The sequence below is a fragment of the Peromyscus maniculatus genome, chromosome 3 (assembly GCF_049852395.1).
Source record: "Peromyscus maniculatus bairdii isolate BWxNUB_F1_BW_parent chromosome 3, HU_Pman_BW_mat_3.1, whole genome shotgun sequence".
Classification (NCBI taxonomy): Eukaryota; Metazoa; Chordata; class Mammalia; order Rodentia; family Cricetidae; genus Peromyscus; species Peromyscus maniculatus.
In genome coordinates this window covers 92,457,053-92,474,600 of record NC_134854.1, presented here as the reverse complement: position 1 = coordinate 92,474,600, position 17,548 = coordinate 92,457,053, and the positions used below count along the sequence as shown (strand labels likewise).

The 17,548-nt window shown below is 40.6% G+C and overlaps 1 pseudogene; it reads right to left on the bottom strand.

Annotated features, from left to right (window-relative positions):
• Positions 1 to 796: 796 nt before the first annotated feature.
• Positions 797 to 2,422, bottom strand: LOC102917027 (tRNA wybutosine-synthesizing protein 5 pseudogene; annotated as a pseudogene).
• Positions 2,423 to 17,548: the final 15,126 nt, after the last annotated feature.

Sequence of the window (17,548 nt, the reverse complement as noted above, 5' to 3'; positions counted from 1 at the left end):
TCCATGAGGTTGTAGGTTTTCTGTAGTTTTTGTTGTTGTTGAAATCTAGCTTTAAACCATGGTGGTCTGATAGAACACAGGAGGTTATTCTGATTGTTTTGTATCTGTTGAGATTTGCTTTGTGGCCAAGTATGTGGTCGATTTTAGAGAAAGTTCCATGGGGTGCTGAGAAGAAAGTATATTCTTTCTTGTTAGGATGGAATGTTCTGTAGATATCTATTAGGTCCAATTGGGTCATGACATCGGTTAAGTCCTTTATTTCTCTGTTAAGTTTCGATTTGGGAGATCTGTCCAGTGGTGAAAGTGGGGTGTTGAGATCTCCCACTATTAATGTGTGGGGTTTTATATGTGGTTTAAGCTTTAGTAATGTTTCTTTTACATATGTGGGTGCCCTTGTGTTTGGGGCATATATGTTCAGAATTGAACCTTCATCTTGGTCGATCTTTCCTGTGATGAGGATGTAATGTCCTTCTTGATCTCTTTTGATTGATTTTAGTTTGAAGTCTATTTTGTTGGATATCAGGATGGCTACCCCTGCTTGTTTCTTAAGACCATTTGATTGAAAAGTCTTTTCCCAGCCTTTTATTCTTTTTTTTTTTTTTTCATCATTAAAGGAAGTATTTATTTAAAAAACTAGAAATAGTACAGAAGTATCTGCTAGGAAAACAATGATTAAAGTTTAGATGTAAGTATTAACTAAAGAGAGGCTGACAACATTTGGGGGGCAGGAAAGGCCAGGGTCAGACATTTGGGTAAATCCAGAACTCATGATATATCACACCATCAAATCTACTCATTTTTAGCATCCTGTAAGCTTTATTAAATATCTATTCTGTTCCCTCATACACTTCTGTGCCCCAAGGAAGAGCATCCCACTCGTGTTTAATTTTATAACGTGATGATGACTGGCTCATTGATGGACAGGGCTAAGCCATTTCAGAGCATTAAGGCTAAGGGCCTGGTAGGGAATTCTGGAAAGCGGCTTCATGTAAGACAGTGCCTGTGGATTCCAGCCAGACGACTCCACTGCATACAAATGAAGACACACAAGGTCCCAGCTGCTACTGGCAACCATCCCATGACCACGAGGGTAGCTAGACCTAGGATAATGCCAATCCTGTGGTTGAAAGACAGTGGGGTGGGGGTGGGGTGATCAAAAGTTTCTGGTGGCACTACTGAATCACTGCAAAGACCAAAGAAGGTCATTCTATCAGTAGACTTTGTGTAGTGTGATTCAATACATATTTTTATTGTCAGAATTTTAGTTATTTACATCTTAGAGCTAAAGAATGGGTCTACTAAGCATTCTCAATCTGAACCAAGTAGAAATCAGATATGTATCTCCTTTTATACAATAAATCTGAGACTGATTTATCCTATTTTTAAAAAACATCTTTAAATGTTTATATCTTGTTATAGTTTTCAAATACTTAAGCTGATTTTTATTTTTAAATTTTTACTACATTTAGTTCATTTTTTTACTCAAAGTTCTTGCTGTAGGCTTTGTCTTGAATACGTAAGACCATTTGGCGTGCATAGAAGTCCCTGTATTCCTCTGGTAGTTCAGCCAGTGTTTTCAAAGCTCTGTCCAAGATCTGCACAGCTCTGGATGCTGCTACAGGGTCTTTGTTGCCATAGGTATCTGTTTTGTCATAGCATTCCGATGGAAGGTGCTTCCAAAAGACGTTCACACCCACGCCAAACTCTTCAGAAATTACATTATGGAACCATAAAGCAGGAATGAACAGAGCATCACCAGCCTCAAGGAAACACTCATACCTCCTCGCCTTAGCAAAGAGTGGGTATTTATCCAGGTCTGGACTGTCAATATTCAGCACTTCTGATTTAGAACCTGATAAATACAAATAGTGTGCATCTCGAGGACTGAACAGTGTAACTCGCTTCTTTCCTGTTACTTGTATTAAAAAGTTATCCATTACATCATAGTGAGTCCAGAGTTGCAATCCAGGTGAACTAATTCGAAAAACACTGGAAAAGAACTGCTCCTCTTCAAAGAATATTGGAAACTTAATATCTCCTCCTAATGATGGAAACTGCTGTCTGATATCTGCAACATCCTTCCTCGGGTCTTCTCCAAGTGACCGTAAGTAGTATTTCTCATCCTCTGAAATAAAGAATTCTTTATGCGTTTCTTCGGCTGCTCTCTGGACCAGCTTGTTAAATGGTAATGTTTAATGAAGTCCATCTGTGCGACCGCAGCAACGTGAACCTTCACTTCTTTCGTCCCCCCAGCTTGGCTCAGGTAATCCACTGTCCATTTGCTTGTACAAGATCCCAAGTCCAGTCCTTCCAACACAAGAGGCTTTCTCTGCGGGTAGAGATGCTCCACGAACTGCTCCCGCGAGACGCCCCGAAGCCGGGGCACCGGAAGGCGCTGCTCCGCCATGCCGGGCTCGGGTTAGTTTGCCAGCCTTTTATTCTTAGGTAGTGTCTATCTTTGAATTTGAGATGTGTTTCTTGTATGCAGCAGAAAGATGGGTCCTGCTTTCGTATCCATTCTGTAAGTCTATGTCTTTTTATATGTGAATTAAGTCCATTGATATTAAGGGATATTAATGACCGGTGATTCTTCATCCCTGTTATTTTTGGTGTTAGTGTGTGTGTACTTCTCTTCTTTGGGCTTTACTGTTGTGGCTTTATCTATTGCCTGTGTTTTCGCGTGTGTATCTGACTTCCCTCTGTTGGAATTTTCCTTCTAGTGCTTTCTGTAGGGCTGGGTTTGTGGATAGGTATTGTTTAAATCTGGCTTTGTCTTCGAATGTCTTGTTCCTTCCGTCTATGATGATTGAAAATTTTGCTGGGTATATTAGTCTGGGCTGACATCCATGGTCTCTTAGTGTCTGCATTACATCTGTCCAGGTCCTTCTGGCTTTCAAAGTCTCCATTGAGAAATCAGGTGTTATTCTGATGGGTTTACCTTTATAGGTCACTTGGCCTTTTTCCTTGGCTGCTCTTAATATTCTTTCTTTTTTCTGTACATTTAGTTGTTTAATTATTATGTGTCGAGGGGACTTTTTTTGGGGGTCTAGTCTGTTTGGTGTTCTATAGGCTTCTTGTATCTTCATAGGCATTTCCTTCTTTAAGTTGGGAAAGTTTTCTTCTATAATTTTGTTGAATATATTTTCTGTGCCTTTGAGTTGGTATTCTTCACCTTCTTCTATCCCTATAATTCGTAGGTTTGGTCTTTTTATGGTGTCCCAGATTTCTTGGACATTTTGGTTCATGACTTTGTTGGCTTTAGTGTTTCCTTCGACTGATGGAACTATTTCTTCTACTGTATCTTCAATGCCAGAAATCCTCTCTTCCATCTCTTGCATTCTGTTGGTTATACTTGCATCCGAAGTTCCTGATCTTTTACTCAGGTTTTCTATTTCCAGCATTCCCTCTGTTTGTGTCTTTTTTATTTTTTCAATTTCCCTTTTCAGTTCTTGGACTGTTTCCTTTGTTTGTTTCATTGCTTTTTCATGATTTTCTTTCAGTACTTTATTGTTTTCTTCCAGGACTTTAATGTTTTCTTCCAGGACTTTATTGTTTTCTTGGAGGGCTTTATTGTTTTCTTCTAATTTGTTTGCCCTTTCCTCTAGTTGTTTACAGCGTTCTTCCAATTTTCTTGTCTTTTCCTCTACACAAGCCTCTACCTTCTTCATGAAGTTACTCATAAGGCTACTTTCTTCTGCTTCTTCCAATTTTTGGTGTTCAGGTCTAGATGTTGGAGGCGAGCTAGGTTCTGGTGATGCTGTATTGCTCTTCATTTTGCTGTATGTACTTCTGCCTTGACGTCTGCCCATCTCCTTGTGGTTCCTTCTTGGTCTTATCAGTGTACTTGTTTCACAAAGAGCTGACAGACTCAGGAAGACTCTCTCTCTTGTCCAAAAGGGAGTTCTCTTGTCCAACTCTTTGGTCCAGAATGGAAGTAAGGGGCAAGCTCTGGTCCAGAATGGCAGTCGGGGACAGGCTGGGAGCTGGGGGCCGGTCTCTAAGTCTCAGGAAGTGGCTGGGGTCTTGGGCAGATGGGCGTGGGAGCAGGGCGCGGAGATTGCAGGGGCTTCCGGGGGGGCTGGAAAAGGGGATCCCTCCCGGTGGGGCTAGAAGGGGAGCTGCCCAGTGGCCAGAACCTGGCACCAAGCTGTGCAGGCCTCCCCGGAGTGGCTGGTGCCCAGGGATGGGGTCCGGGCTGGACCCGGGTACTCACCTCTGGTCCAGAAGGGAAGTCGGGGGCAGGCTGGGAGCTGGGGGCCGGTCTCTAAGTCTCAGGAAGTGGCTGGGGTCTCGGGCAGATGGGCGTGGGGGCAGGGCGCGGAGACTGCAGGGGCTGCTGGGGGCTTGGAAAAGTGGATCCCTCCCGGTGGGGCTAGAAGGGGAGCTGCCCGGTGGCCAGAACCCGGCGCCAAGCTGTGCAGGCCTCCCTGGAGTGGCTGGTGCCCAGGGATGGGGTCCGGGTTGGACCCGGGTACTCACCTCTGGTCCAGAAGGGAAGAACTCTAGCAAGATTTTAAGGGAGAAAATGACACAGTAGTATTTTAATTAAATAAGACAATGAAAAAAGTTATTAGTTAATAAGAAGTAGTAATAAGAGAGATAAAAGCAGCACTGGAATAAGATGTTCAGGAAGAAAGGAGTGAGGGAATGAGAAGGGAGGGGAGGAAGGATGCAGAGGAGTGAGGGGAGAGTGAGAGGAAGGAGGCAGAGGGGTGGGGGACGGAGTGAGAGGGAGTGAAGGGGAAGAGGGAGGAAGGAGGGGAAGAATGACAGATAGAAAGAGTGATCAAGGAAGATAGAAGAGAAAGGAAGGAAGAAAGAGAAGGGGGGAAAGGAATGGAAGTGAGGAAAGAAAGAGAAGAATGGACAGTTCCCTATTCCTCAGCTCATACTCACTGTTTCTTTTTCCGGGTCTCTGCAATATACACTTGGCTTCTTTTATTTTATTGTGCACATTCACTGTTTTGTTGCTCAGTGTGAACCAACTAGAGTTCAAAGAAGAGAGAAACATGGCAAAACAAGTACACAGCTCATGATATAAACAAGTTATTCTTCACATTTTGTCTTTATTTTTAGGTGTACTCACTTATAGTTGATTTTTGAATTCAAAAGTAGAGTGTTGACCTGTTATAATATGGAAAGTAAGGTGATATATCTTATTTATGCTCATAATAAAAACATTCCTATATTATACCATGTATAATATCCATGCAAAGGGCCATGTAATTTTTAAACAGCTCCCAATCATATAGTTCTTACCTTAAGGATGGTTCAGTGGTGGTGGGATACAATAATGAATATTTGTGATGTCATTCCTCTACTGCTTCCATGAGATTCTCCTGTTGTCTTTGGTGCTCTTGACTTCTTTTGCATTATGCCATCAAGAACCACTCTTCTGTCAGGCATGGTGATGTATTCTAGTAATTCAAACAGGTAGGAAGCTGAGGCAGGAGGATCTTGAGTTTTCAGGTAGCCCAGGATACAATACCTGGGTTACACAGGTGACCAAATCTTCTACCTCACCCCAAGCCCCACATCTTCATCTATTTTTGTATATAATTCTGTTAATATTTATTTTTATTCATACTGACTTCATTCTTGTTTTTATTGACTTATTACTTAACTTTCTATTCCTTAACATTGGTACTTTTCTTCAGTACAGCAGAACTACCCTATCATCAGGAAAGAACAGTCAGTACCCTCTGACAGAGAGAATGACAAGATGATAAAACAGAAGATGTAAGGGACAGGGATATAAGTTGCTGGGTGGAATGCAACACATGTGCAAACAGGGATGATCACTGAGAAGTAGGTACTTGATCCCAGCCCTGAAAGAAGAGATTTGGTCATAAACAGCTCAGAGAAGAGCCCTTTAAAATGCACAGGAGTCCTGAGCACTGGGTATGGTGAAAGGATGGGCTGGGCTTTAGGAAGGTCAATGGAACTGACGTGTGAACGCCTGGCCTGATGCTAACATGCTGGAATTTGACCAAGAAGGATGAGGTTTATGTATAGTGCAAAGAGAACTCCTGGAACAATGGTCACAATTAGTTCATGTGAATACTATCTAGTGGATATTGTTCTTGACACACAATGAAGAAAACTGTGTGGACACTGTTGTCATTTTTGTCCCCGTTGAACTGTTAGCTTTTCTACCTGTCATTTTCATAATTTATAAATGATATTAAGAATTGTACCCTTGCCTGTAATCCCAGCACTTGGGAGGCAGAGGCCAGCCTGGTCTACAAAGCAACTTCAAAGGACAGCTACGGCTATTAGACAAATCAACCCTGTCTTGAAAATAAAAAAAGAAATAAGAAAAGGAAATGTAACCTCTATACTGCTAGATCCACAGCAGTTCCCAAATCTCTTAAGACAAGTGGAGAGGTGAGAAGTTGGAAAGATGGAGGTGACAAGTTTTTTTTTGTGCTTTTTGTTTTTGTTAAATTAATATTCTTATTTGAATTTGTATTTTTTTTTTGTTTTTTTGAGACAAGGTTTCTTTGTGTAGTTTTTTGCCTTTCCTGAATCTCATTCTGTAGACCAGGCTGGCCTTGAACTCACAGAGATCTGCCTGCCTCTGTCTCCCAAGTGCTGGGATTAAAGGCATGTGCCCCCACTGCCTGACAGTATTTTTAATTTTTAAATCATTTTATTATTTCTTTTTAAGATTTCCTTTGGGCGTGATGCTATAAGTATGAAGGGTGGGTATGGAGGGAAGAGGAAATGAGTGGGATTGGGGGGCATGATGGGAAATTCCCAAAGAATCAATAAAAATTGCATAAAAACAAGAATTGTGATTCTCTGAGACTGCAGCTGCTCACTGAGAAAGAGCCCACCAGCACTAATTTGACTAAGAGTTGAGTCTTTGTTCTCATAGCCAAACACTCCACCCTCTAGTCTTTGGGCCCATGGGCACAATCTTGTGCTTCCATACTACCATCCAATGCAATCCCAGTTTCAGGCCAGCAGGCAGGTTTTCTGAAGGCATTTCAGAATACCACCGTCCCCCATCAGACCCTGTAACCTTCAAACCCAACCCCTCCCAAACCCACTTGAGACAGAGCCAGTCAGCACCCATTGGACTTAGAGCTGCTCTCTGAGACACAATGTTCAACAGCACCCATTGGACCAAGAGCCCCAATTAGACCAAGAGTTCCCATTGGACCAAGAATATCTATCAGATCAATAGAGGCTCCTTTAGACACAGACACTACTTGTACCATGTGAAGGAAGAGATGGGTAGACACCATTGTGAAAATACATTCAGCAGCATAAAGACCAATATGGCACCATCAGAACCTAGTGGTTCTACATCAACAAGACCTGACCATTCCCAAGAAGAAGAAGCAGAGGAAATCGACCTTAAAAATGACTTTAAGAAGACGATATAGGGCTTTAAAGAGGAAATGAAAAATTCCTCTAAAGAAACCAAGGAAAAGACAAACAAAAATTTGGAAGAAATTAATAAACCCCTTAAAGACATCGAAGAAAAAGCAATTAAACAGTTGATAGAAAAAGTTCAAGATTTTAAAAGTGAAATGGAGACAAGAAGACACAAACTGAGGGCATGCTGGAAATGGAAAATGTGAATAAATGAACAGGAACTACAGATGCAAGCATACCAACAGAATACCAGAGATGGAAGAAAGAATCTCTGGCATTGAAGATATGACAGAGGAAATAGATTCAACAGTCAAAGAAAACACTAAAGTCAACCAAGTCATAACACAAAACGTCCAGGAAATTTGAGACACCATGAAAAGACAAAAACCTAAGAATAATAGGAATAGAAGAAGGAGAAGAATACCAGCTTAAAAGCACAGAAAATAGATTCAACAAAATCATAGAAGTAAAATTTCCCAACCTAAAGAAGGAAATGCCTCTGAAAAACAAGAAGCATACAGAACACCAAATAGACTCGACCCAAAAAAGAAAGTCCCCTTGCCACATAATAATCAAACCACTAAACATATAGAATAAAGAAAAAATATTAAGAGCTACAAAGGAAAAAGGCCAAGTAACATATAAAGGCAGACCCATAAGACTAACACCTGACTTCTCAATGGAGACTCTGAAAGCCAGAAGGTATTGGACAGGCGTTATGAAGACCCTAAGAGACCATGGATGCCAGTCCAGATTATTATACTGAGCAAAATGCCGTAGATTGGAGTAAATTAAATATTCCATGATAAAACCAAATTTAAACAATATCTCTCCACATATTCAGACCTACAGAAAGCAGTAGAGGGAAAAATCCAACCTAAGGAATTTAGATATACCCATGAAAATACACAGACAATAGATAATCCCACACCAACAAATATCAAAGAAAAGAAACATATAACTACCCTCAAAAAATAACAGGAATTAACAATCACTGGTCATTAATATCCATTAATATCATTGGTCTAAATTTGCCTATAAAAAGACACAGGCTAATAGATATGAAAACAAGATGGATCCTTTTGCTGCATATAAGGAACACACCTCAACTTCAAAGACAGACACTACCTCAGAATAAAAGGCTGGGAAAAGACTTTCCTATCACATGAATTTAAGAAGCAAACTGGTGTAGCTATCTCACTATTTAATAAAATAGACTTCAAACTTAAAGCAATCAAAAGAGTTGAGTGAGGTAACCCAGACTCGGAAAGACAAACATGGTATGTACTCACTCATAGGAAGATACTAGATAAAACAAAGGATGACTAGACTGCTACTCACAACTCCAGGGAAGCTACCTAGAAAACAGGACCCCAAGAAAGACACAGGGATCGCCCAATGACAGAAACATGGATGAGATCTACATGAGCAAACTTGACGTGGGGGGGGGGTAATGAAGTGCAAGGGTTGAGGGAAAGAGAGTTTAGGGGAGCAGGAGATCCCAGCCAGATCAAGAACAGAAAGGGAGAACAAGGAAAAAGAGACTATGATAAATGAAGACCCCATGGGAATATGAGGAAGCAAAGTTCTAGAGAGGTCCCCAGATATCCACAAGGATACCTCCACAATAGACTCCTGGCAATGGTCGAGAGAAAGCCCAAACTGACCTACTCTGGTGATAGTATGGCCAAACACCATAACTCTCCTAGAAATCTCATCCAATGACTGATGGAAGTGGTTGCAGAGATCCACAGCCAGGCCCCAGGTGGAGCTCCAGGAATCGAATCGGCAAGAAAGAGGAGAGATTGTATGAGCGAGAATTGTTGAGACCAAGATTGGAAAAAGCACAGGAACAAATAGTCAAACTAGTGGAAACACATGAACTATGAACCAATAGCTGAGGAGCCCCCAACTGGATCAGGCCCTCTGGATAAGTGAGACAGTTGATTAGCTTGAAGTGTTTGGGAGCTACCCAGGCATTGGGACCGGGATCTGTCCTCAGTGGATGACCTGGCTGTTTGAAACCTGGGGCCTATGCAGGTACACTTTGCTCAGCCTGGGAGGACGGGGCTGGACCTGCCTGGACTGAATCTACCAGGTTGAGCTGAATCCCCAGGGCAAGTCCTTGCCCTGGAGGAGATGGGAATGGGGGGTGGGCTAGGGGGAGGAAGGGGGTGGGAGGAGGGAGGACAGAGGAATCTGCGGCTGATATGTAAAATTAAATCAAATTATAAAATAAAAGAAGAAAGAGTTTGGGAAGGGCATTCCATATTTATCACAGGGAAAATCTAACAAGATGAAGTCTCAATTCTAAATATTTATGTTCCAAAGACAAGGGCACCCACATTTGTAAAAGAAACATTACTAAAGCTTAAATCCCACATTCAAACCCCACACACTAGTAGTGGGAGACTTCAACACTCCACTCTTATCAATGGACAGGTCTGCCAGACAGAAACTTAACAGAGAAATAAGGGAACTAGGAGACATTATGACTCAAATGGACTTAATAGATATCTATAGAGCATTTCACCCTAACAAAAAAAATGTCTTCTTCTCAGCACGCCATTTAACCTTCTCCAAAATTTATCACATGCTTGGTTACAAAGAAAATCTCAACAGATATAAAAAATTAGAATAACCTCCTGTATTTTATTGTAACACCATGGCTTAAAGTTAGATTTCAACAACAACAAAAAGTACAAAAAGCCTACAATCTCATGGAAACTTAATAATGCCCAACTAAATCACCAATGAGTCAAGGAGAAATAAGAAAGAAATAAAGGATTTCCTAGAAACAATGAAAATGAATGTACAACATACACAAACTTTTGGGACACTCTGAAAGCAATGCTAAGAGGAAAATTCATAGCACTAAATGCCCACTAAGAAGATGAAGAAAACTCACACTAGCAACTTAATCACACACCTGAAAGCTCTAGAAGAAAAAGAAGCAAACTCATCCAGGAGAAACAGATGCCAGGAAATAATCAAATTGTGGGCTGAAATCAATAAAATAGAAACAACACAATACAAAGAATCATTAAAACAAAGAGTAGGTTTTTTGAGAAAATCAACAAGATAGACAATCCCTTGTCCAAAATAACAAAAAGACAGACAGAGAGAGAGAGAGAGAGAGAGAGAGAGAGAGAGAGAGAGAGAGAGAGAGAGAGAGAGAGAGAGAGAATCTAAATTAACAAAGTCAGAAATGAAAAGGGAGACATAGCAACAGACAATGAGGAAATTCAGAGAATCTTCAGGTCATACCTCAAAACCTATACTCCACAAAACTGGAAAATCTGAAAGAAATGGACAATTTCCTGGATGGGTACCACATACTAAAGTTTAATCAAGACCAGATGAACTAAAAAGACCAGATGGTTTCAGTGCAGAATTCTACCATATTTTCAAAGAAGAGCTAATATCAATACTGTTCAAATTGTTCCACACAATAGAAACAGAAGGAACATTACCAAACTCTTTTAGAGGCTACAGTTACTCTGATTCCCAAGCCACACAAAAATGCAACAAACAAAGAATTACAGACCAATCTCCCTCATGAACATTGATGCAAAAATACTCAGGAAATATTGGCAAACTGAATCTAAGAAAACATCAAAAATTATGCACCAAGACCAAGTAGATTTCATACCAGGAATGCAGGATGGTTCAACATATGAATATCTGTCAGTGTAATATACCATATAAACAAACTGAAAGAATAGAAACCATATGATCATCTCATTAGATGCTGAAAAGCCTTTGACAAAATCTAACACCTCTTCATGATAAAGGTCCTAGAGAGATCAGGAATACAATGTACATACCTAAACATAATAAAGGCAATTTACAGCAAGCTAACAGCCAACATCAAATTTAATGGATAGAATCTCAAAGCAAACAGATTTCACTAAATCAGAAACTAGACCAGTCTGACTGTCCACTCTCCCCATGTTTATTCTGTATAGTACTTAAAGTTCTATCTAGAGAAATAAGACTACAAATGAACATCAAGGGGATAAAAATTGGAAAGGATGAAATCAAAGTTTCCCTATTTGCAGATGATATGATAATATACATAAGTGACCACCAAAATTTTACCAGGCAACTCCTACAGCTGATAAACTACTTCAGTAATATGACAGGATATAAGGTTAACTAAAAAAAATCAGTAGCCCTCCTATATACAAATGATAAGTGGTCTGAGAAAGAAATCAGAGAAACATCACCCTTTACAACAGCCACAAATGATATAAAATACCTTGGGGTAACTCTAACTAAGCAAGTGAAGGACCTGAATGATAAGAACTGTAAGTATTAGAAGAAAGAAATCAAAGGAGATATCTATCAGAAAATGGAAAGATCTTCCATGCTCATGGATAGGTAGGATTAATGTAGTAAAAGTGGTAATCTTACCAAAAGCAATCTACAGATTCAATGCAGTCCCAATCAAATACCAATACAATTCTTCACAGACTTGAAAGAAAAATACTCACCTTCATATGGAAAAACAAAAACAAAAAAACTTATGATAGCTAAAAGAGTTCTGTACAATAAAGCAAGCTCTAGAGGTATCACAATTCCTGACCTCAAGTTATAGTAATAAAGCTATAGAGCTATAGTAATAAAAACAGTTATAGTAAGAAAAAATACTGGCATAAAAATTGACATGTGTATCAATGGAATTGAATTGAAGACCCTCACATTAATCTGCAAACCTATAAATTCTTGATTTTTGAAAAAGAAGCCAAAACTGTACAATGAGAAAGAGAAAGGATCTTCAACAAATGGTGCTGGCATAACCGGATGTCAACACGTAGAACATTGGATACAGATGTGTATCTGTTGCCATGCACAAAACTCAAGTCCAAGTGGATCAAAGGCTTCAACATAAACCTAGTTACACTGCGCCTGATAGAAGACAAAGTTGGAAATAGTATTGAGCGCATTGGCACTAGAGACTATTTCCTAAAAACAACACTGGTAGCACAAACACTGAGAGCAACAATTATAAATGGGACCTCCTGAAACTGATAAACTTTTGTAGAGCAAAGGACATGGTCAATAAGACAAAACGACAGCCTACAGAATGGGAAAAGATCTTCACCAACTCCACATCTGACAGAGGGCTGATCTTCAAAATATATAAAGAATTCAAGAAACTAGACATCAAAATACTGGATAATCCAATTAAAAAATGGGCTACAGAGCAAAACAGAGAATGCTCAACAGCAGAATCTCAAATGGCCAGAAGACATTTAAGAAATTGCTAAACATCCTTAGTTATCAGGGAAATGCAAATCAAATGATTCTGAGATGCCATCTTACACCTGTCAGAATGGCTATGATCATAAACACTAATGACAGTCTATGTTGGAGAGGATATGGAGCAAGGGGAACATTCCTCTATTGCTGGTGAGAGTGCAAATATGTACAGCCACTTTGGAAATCTTATGGTGGTTTCTCAGAAAATTGAGAATCAATCTTCCTCAAGACCCAGCTATATCACTCTTGGGCATATACCCAAGGAATGCTAAATCATATCACAAGGACACATGCTCAGCTATGTTCATAGCAACATTATTCATAATATCTAGAACATGGAAATAACTTAGATTACCCTCAAGTGAAGAACTGATAAAAATATGTGACACATATATAGAATGGAGTACTACTCAGTAGAGAAAAACAATGACATCAAGAAATTTTCAGGCAAATGGATGGAACTAGAAAATACCATCCTGAGTGAGGTAACCCAGACTAAGAAGGACAAACATGGTATGTACTCACTCATAAGTGGATACTCTATGTAAATCAATGGATAACCAGAAACAATTCACAACTCCAGAGAAGCTTGCTTACAAGGAAGACCCTAAGAGGACTGCACAGATTTTCCAGTGAAGGAGAAATAGATGAGATCTACATGAGCAAACTGGGGGTGAGGAGGGATAAAGAGGGCAAGGGATGGGGAATGAGAACATAGGGAATGAGAAGTTCAAGCTGGAACAGGGACAGAGTGGGAGAGCAAGGAAAGACATACCATGATAGATGGAGACATCATGGGAACAGGTTCTAGGGAAGCACCCAGGAATCCACAAGGATGACTCCACCTTAGACTACTAGTAATAGTTGAGAAGGTGCCTGAGCTGGTATACTCCAGTAATCAGATTAGTAAATACCCTAACTGTCATCATAGAGCCTTTATCCAGTAACTGATGGAAGCAGATGCAGAGATCCTTGGCTGGGTGCCAGTCTGAGCTCTAGGAGTCCAGTTGATGAGAGAGAGGAGGGATTCTATAAGCAAGGAACTTTGAGATCATGATAGGAAAACGTACAGAGACGGCCAGCCAAACTAGTGGAAACCCATGAACTGTGGATCAATAGCTGTGGAGCTTCCATGGGACTGGATTAGGCCCTCTGGATAAGTGAGACAGTTGTTTAACTTGAACTGTTTAGGGTGTCCCCAGGGTGGAATTGGGACTCATTTGGTGCATGAGCCGGCTTTTTGGAGCCCAGTGCCTATGGTGGGATACCTTGCACAGCCTTGGTGCAGTAGGGAGGGGCTTGGGCTTGCCTCTGCTGAATATATAAGGCTCTACTGACTTCATGGGAGACTTTGCCTTAGAGTAGGTGTGAATGGGGGTGGGTTGGGGAAAAGGATAGGAGGTGGGAGGAGGGAGAAAGGAGGAGAGGAGTATCTGTGTAAAATGAATAGAAAATTTCTTAATAATAAAAAAAGGAATTGTACACACTGAACAAAATCAAGCTCTTCTTGACCAACTTAGATTGAATGAGCATTTAGTAAATGATAAGTCTGTGTAATGTGTAGTCCAACTTTCCTTTGGGCTGCCAGCTCACAAATAACAACACAGAGACTTATTAATTATGAAGACTTGGCCTTAGCTTAGGCCTTTTTCCAAACAAATCTTTTATTTTATTTTATTTTATTTTATTTTACAATACCATTTAGTTGTACATATTAGCCACGGGTTCCCCTTGTCTCCCCCCTCCCACACCCTCCCCTTACCCCCAGCCCACCCCCTATCCTCACCTCCTCCAGGGTAAATCCACCCCCAAGGACTGAGTTCAACCTGGTAGACTCAGTCTCGGCAGGTCCAGTCCCTTCCTCCCAGACTGAGCCATGTGTCCCTGCATAAGGCCCAGGTTTCAAACAGCCAACTCATGCAATGAGCACAGGACTTGGTCCCACTGCCTAGTTGCCTCCCAAACTGATCAAGCCAATCAACATTCTCACCTATTCAGAGTGCCTGATCCTGCTGGGGGCCCCTCAGCCTTTGGTTCATAGTTCATGTGTTTCCATTCATTTGGCTATTTTTTTAAATAATTGAGTAAAACCTAAATTTATTATAAGCCACAGTCATCCTAGGGACGTCCATGCTATATATATAGCCTCCATGGTTCTATGTGTTGTGGTCTGATTGTTCTTTATTTTATTATCTAGTTTCCACTTATGAGTGAGTACATACCATGACTGTCTTTCTGGGTTTGGGTTACCTCACTCAGGATGATTTTTTCTAGTTCCATCCATTTGCCTGCAAAATCATGCTTTCATTGTTTTTCTCTGCTGAGTAGTACTCCATTGTGTATATGTACCACATTTTTTCCAAACATTCTTCCGTTGATGGGCATCTAGGTTGTTTCCAGGTTCTGGCTATTACAAATAGTGCTGCTATGAACATAGCTGAGCATGTATCTTTATGGTATGAATCAACATTCCTTGGGTATATGCCCAAGAGTGGGATGGCTGGGTCTTGAGATAGTTCGATTCCTAACTTCTGAGAAACTGCCATACTGATTTCCACAGTGGTTGTACAAGTTTACATTCCCACCAACCGTGGAGGAGTGTTCCCTTTGCTCCACATCCTCTCCAACATTAACTGTCATTGGTGTTTTTGATCGTAGCCATTCTGACAGGTGTAAGGTGGTATCTCAGAGTAGTTTTGATTTGCATTTCTCTGATGATTAAGGATGTTGAACATTTCTTTAAATGTCTTTCAGCTGTTTGTAGTTCTTGTTTTGTGAATTCTCTGTTTAGCTCTTTAGTCCATTTTTTAATTGGACTCCAACCAAATCTTATAACTTAAGTTAACCTGTTTTTATTAATCTATATTCTGCCATGTGCTTTGGTTACCTCTACTTCTTGCTCTTACAGCTTGGTTACCAGCACCCACATCAACTACCTCAAAACCTCCTGAAACTCCTGCACCCTAGGATCTGATGCCCTCTTCTGACAGATATTTATACACCCACCATTCCCCACCCCAGTTTAAAATAAACTAAACCATTAAAAATAAGAAATGGTAGGTCAGACTGGCAACATTGCTCAGCTGGTTACAGGGAAGGTGCTTACAGCAAAGACTGATGACCCTGAGTTTGATACCCAGACCCCACATGGTGGAAAGAAAGATTTAACTTCTGTAGTTATCCTCTGACCTACTCTCTCTCTCTCTCTCTCTCTCTCTCTCTCTCTCTCTCTCTCTGTCTTTGTGTCTTTGTCTCTCTCTCTTTTTCTCTCTCTCTCTCTATCTTACACACACACACACACACACACACAAACACACTCACACACACACAATAAATGTCTTTGGTTAAATTTTTTCCCAATTAAGTAATTTGCATTTAGTATCTCTGAAAACACATTAAAAAAGAAGAAACAGTCAATCTTAAGTGATAGGAAATTCAAAGGCGGAATACTGAAGGTGGGAGGGACTGGGCAGAGATTGGTCAGGGAGACAGGGGAGGAAGAGAGAAAAGTCATCCAAAGATAAATGTGTATTAATAAAAATTTAAATGAATAAGTAATAATTAAGAAACAATGGTAAAGCTCTATCTTTTATTGGGAATTCAATAAATTATAAAGTATATGGGATGATACAATCATGCATATCAGTTTATAAAAGTTCATTTCATTGTTTAAGGTCTTTCCCCAAAGAAGCCTAGAGCCCTGTATTGAGACTTTAGACACTTACAGAGTGCTCAGAGATTGAGCTTCAGTGAGCAGCAAACCCAGGTGGTTTTTGTTTAGCCATGGAGCACTGTGGGAGGAAGCTGCTTACCCTGCTGACAGTGATAGATTGCAGCATCATCAGCCTCCACAGGATGGATGGTGAGGGTGAAGTCTGTCCCAGACCCACTGCCACTGAACCTGGCAGGGACCCCAGATGCTTTATTGGATGCTGCATCGATGAGGAGTTTGGTGGGCTGTCCTGGTTTTTGTTGATACCAGTGCATATAACTATTACCAAAAATATTGACACTTTCACTGGACTTGCAAGAGATGGTGGCCTTTTGTCCCAGAGAGACAGCCCATGAAGCTGGAGACTGGGTCAGCACAATGTCCCCAGTGGAACCTGGAATGATAAACCCACAAGCCATGGTTAAATATGCTTAAAAACCTTGCCAGCAGAGGAATTTATCATTGTACGAATACTTGTGGGCATCACTTTGAGAAAACAGAAAATCAAAGGCATTGGGAGACTTAAAACCAATTACAAATGCCTCAATTCTAATGATCAAGATACTAGAGACATAGAAAACCATGATGGCCACTGTGGATGCTCCCAACACTTCTCTGCACCCTCTCACCTGGAACTCCAAGCAGCAGCATGCATAGGAGGAGTGTGTTTGACTCCATCTCTGGGAACATGAAGAAAGGGTGATTCTTAGGCTCCTAGCAGCTGCCCTTAAAGAAGCCTGGCTGTTGTATAATGACTCAATATGCAAATCAGCCCAGAAAAGTGTGTGCTGGTGCTCAAAGTGGCACCTGCTCCTTTTTAACCACTGGGAGTTGGTGTCAGCTGAAAATTTACCAGAGCATGGCAAATGTATCTTAAAGGTGTCTTGCAGCCTATTCTCTTGAATATTTTCCCTCTCCTCTTTCTGAGGTGTGATACAGGGGAGTGACGTATGGCTGTACTATGTAAAGAGTGTAAGTTATTTCAGGAACAACTTGCACACCCAATGAAAATATTATCTAAGAGGGAATGGAGAATAAAGACTGGAAGAAAAGTAATGTAATGAACTTTTGGCATATTTCCTTATTTAAAAAAAATCCGTGTTTCAGTGTGTGTGATGTTGTGTGTGTATGTTTGTATGATTGTGTCTGCTTTTGTTTGAGGGCCACCTCCTTGCCATGGGATAT